The sequence below is a fragment of the Bactrocera latifrons genome, unplaced genomic scaffold (assembly GCF_001853355.1).
Source record: "Bactrocera latifrons isolate USDA-ARS-PBARC rearing strain unplaced genomic scaffold, ASM185335v1 scaffold_175, whole genome shotgun sequence".
NCBI lineage: Eukaryota > Metazoa > Arthropoda > Insecta > Diptera > Tephritidae > Bactrocera > Bactrocera latifrons.
Window position 1 is genome coordinate 173,673 of NW_017535241.1, and position 3,669 is coordinate 177,341.

At 34.1% G+C, this 3,669-nt stretch overlaps 1 protein-coding gene across 1 annotated transcript in view; it reads left to right on the top strand.

The window, feature by feature from the left end:
* Nucleotides 1-3,059: 3,059 nt before the first annotated feature.
* The window catches only part of LOC108967075, a 38,600-nt gene continuing 37,990 nt past the window's right edge, over nucleotides 3,060-3,669 (top strand). Inside the window, exon 1 of the mRNA XM_018930318.1 lies at nucleotides 3,060-3,235. The gene's annotated coding sequence lies outside the window, so the exon portion shown is untranslated. The remainder of the gene's footprint in view (nucleotides 3,236-3,669) is intronic.

Below are 3,669 nucleotides of genomic sequence, written 5' to 3' on the forward strand. Positions count from 1 at the left end.
ATTTGATTTGCTCCTGGTCAAAAAAAAAAAAAAAAAAAAAAAAAAAAAAAAAAAAAAAAAAAAAAAAAAAAAAAAAAAAAAAAAAAAAAAAAAAAAAAAAAAAAACACACAGAAAGGCAGAAAAGCAGAGTTTGTTTGGAAGGTTTTAGGAATGATATTCAGCAGCAGATGGATTCCAAACCAAACCACATAGGGGGTTGGAACCCTTTGAAACGACGGAAGCGGTTGCAAACCTCCAGAAATTTATTTAAGCGAACTTAACTTTATTCTATACGATGGTATATAACCCAGTCAGGCTGTAAACTATCTTATATGACTTTCACTTAGTCGAAAAAAAGAAGGCAGAGTTTCTTTGAACGCTCTTAAGAATAATAATCCCTACCAAATACTTTTGAAATATTTTTGAAACATGGGAGATGCTTGGAAACCTTTTCTGACCCTTCTGAGATTGGTTGAAGATTAGATCATCGAGAGACAGGTTTTGAACTGGATCTTGAATTTAGTCTACAAAAAAAAGCGGATCTAAAATTGAAACAATTATTTGATACATTTTAAACAGTGTTTAGGAACTGTGACTCTAATAAATGACCCAGAAGGGTAAAAAATCTGTTTACAAACTACTTACTGCTATTCTTATTGGGCATATTTTTATTTCTCGCGTCAATGGTGAATCAAAATGTGCTTATAACCTAAAAGTTTGTTTAACTCCAGTATATGGTATCTTGAATTAAGTCTTTCTAAATAGTGAACATTGTAATGTTGAATTTGCTGGAGTAAGGCTTAGGGCTCATACTATGATACCATATATCTAGGTAGAAAACTGTGAAGTTAGGGATCTTGGATTAATGATGAACAAGAAGATGATTTTGGCTTAAAATTTTACTCAATCTATCTGGGGCCAAATTTTTTTACATAGTGAGCTTTGAGATGTAAAATTCATTGGAGCAAGCCTAAGGCCTCATTTTATGATATACCTACGTCGAAATCTATGACGTCAGGGTGTAAACCCGTTCAGTTGCTTAGGAGTTTTTAGAGTTTTAAACTTCTCGTGCAGAAATACAGGTTTGTCGACTTTTTTATGTAGTATATAAGGTCAAGAAAGTACTTATATAGATGAAAATTCTGCTCATGCTTTTACGCTTTGAAAGATGTAAATATCGAGCTGCTGAAGTTGTTAGGTTTTATGAGAAAACGTGAGGTTGGTGGACTGATATTACCTATTTTTTTAACCCATATATTATTGAGACAAAGCATGACTCCAGTTGGATAATAGCAGCGACCTGCTGACATGTAACAGTTTTCGCTTTTATGTTATGCCAAGTGAATTTTAAACCTTCGTCCCAGAATTTTGTATTTACAGTCTTTTTTTTTTACAGTTTTGAAGTAAAGATATGAGTGAATTGGCGCCCTCAGAGCGATAGCAAAGGATCTCGGCATGTGTCGAAATCGAAAAAACGAAAGCTCGCTGGAAGCACTGAAGCCAACCCAACCGAGGCGTACAACGAGTCTATGAAAAATCGTATTAATATTATTATTATTATTAATTAATTTCAAAGGTGAACGTAAACATTATATTAAACTCATATACATATATATATTTTTGTTTTTGTTTTTGACGGGTTTATATTTTGCTACGCTTAGTTATTAAATATTTCATATTAATTTGGCGATGTAAGTACACAATTAATGTGATACCAGGAAAAATTATTACAAACCGTTATTGTAACCACTTGAACTTTATGATATTATTTTATGGACTCATTCTTATTTCGAATGAAAAATTTTTTCTTTTCATAGCGTTCAACTATTTTTAATTAAAAAGTACAACATTAAAGTTTAAATATTTCTCCTTTTTTGTTGTTGTGAAAGTTATGGAATTTACACCGCAGAGTAAATACTAACGAGTATGCGTCTGATACACTGTCAGAATATTACAATCATGTTGTTTGGAGTTTATCTGAAGGAGCGCTGATAAACTTCAATTGGTATGCGCGCTATGAATAACACTGAGATATCGGCGCCGCTTACTCGCGTCAAAGGCAAACCAAGCGCCAACGTGTAAATGGAGCGGCAAAGTAACCAAAAATACTTCCGTAAAAGAAATATTAATTTTTCATTTCACACTCATTTTAATTTCACACTTTGCTATGTTTGCGCTGATATTACGCGCTTGATTGCGATGATTGAAAATTCGTCTCCCAGCTGATAACGTCTGGGGAAAATGCCTAGCAACGTTTACGCTGGTTAAAAATAAACTACATATTTACAAGCGCGCTGATTAATTTGCATTTTTTTCGCAAAGGCGAGTGTTAGTATTTGTCGCCGCCGGCACCAACACCAAATGCTTATCAAAAAACTTGTTCGACAACGCGCTACAGCGGGGAAAACAGTTCCTGTGTTTACCCGTCAAAGAGCGCGCGATAACGCGACGCAGTAATAGCACGAGGCAAAGCTTGAGCGCGCGGGAGCGCTAGCACTAGCATGACACCTACAATAATGAATAATTAAAATGCTGCTGCTTGGTAAGCTGCAGCTGGGAGTGCTGCTAAATTAAGTTAAGTTAATAGTGACGCGTGATGACTGTTGCCCTTCGCGCATGACAAGTTTAACAGCGCATAACTCAGCGCGGCGCGCAAACAGAGACAGTGTGGAGCGACGCGCTCTCTTGCAGACAAACTCATTTTCGTTAAGCGATCCGGCGCTCGCAAGCGCAAACGCGCAAAGTTGCAATTCGCCGTTGTAAGCGACAGCGCAGCTTACAGCGCTAGACTTGCGCGCGTCGTTGCCAGCAGTGACGCAAGCTACGCGCGCGCCGGTATCTTTGCCGTGTGCCGATCGCGATTACAGTTTGACACAGTAAAAATGGCAAGTAAAAACAAAAAACAATCACAACAACATAAAGGCAATCGACAGATAAGTAGCTGAAAACGCCTAAGAGACGAAAAGCAGCAAAACAAGTATGAACAACAAAAAAATTGGCAGCAAGCATGCGACGAACGGTTTGCCTCAAATACAACGAACCTGCTTTAAGCGAAACTTAGTTGCCTGTTAAACGGCCACAAGCGCGGTTCGCGGGTCAATATAAAAAATAATATAAATCAAAAATTAACTGAAAATTAAAATTCAAAAAGTAAGCGAAACAGAAAAGACAATAACTGTCACATTAAAAGTGTAATGAAAAGGAGTTTTTGTGTACATACAAAGAAAATAAATTTGAAAAAATAAAATATTAAAGGTAATAATTACAAGTTATAAAAAGTTTTGAAAAAAACAAATCTTAGAGTTAGTAATAACAAAACAAGAAAAAGTTTAGAAAAAATAAAATTTTAATTAATTAATTAAATTCTTTTAAAACTGAATTTAAGCTACGAAAACTTAAAAAAATATTTTTTTGAAAAATATAAAAAAAACATAGTTTCCGAAATATTATTTTGCAAATAAAAAAAATTAATAGACTTGTAAATAAAGAAACAAAACCCTATATAAGTGTTCGTGTATAAAATGTACCAAAATATATATAAACTATAGTCAAGTTTAAAAATCTTAGTTTGAAAATTATTAAGCTTTCAAAACATTTAAAGCTTAAAACAAATTTTCAAAAAATAAGTTTAAAAGTGAAAAAGGGTGTAATAATTTTCACAAATGGATAATATTGAAACCAAAAATTTA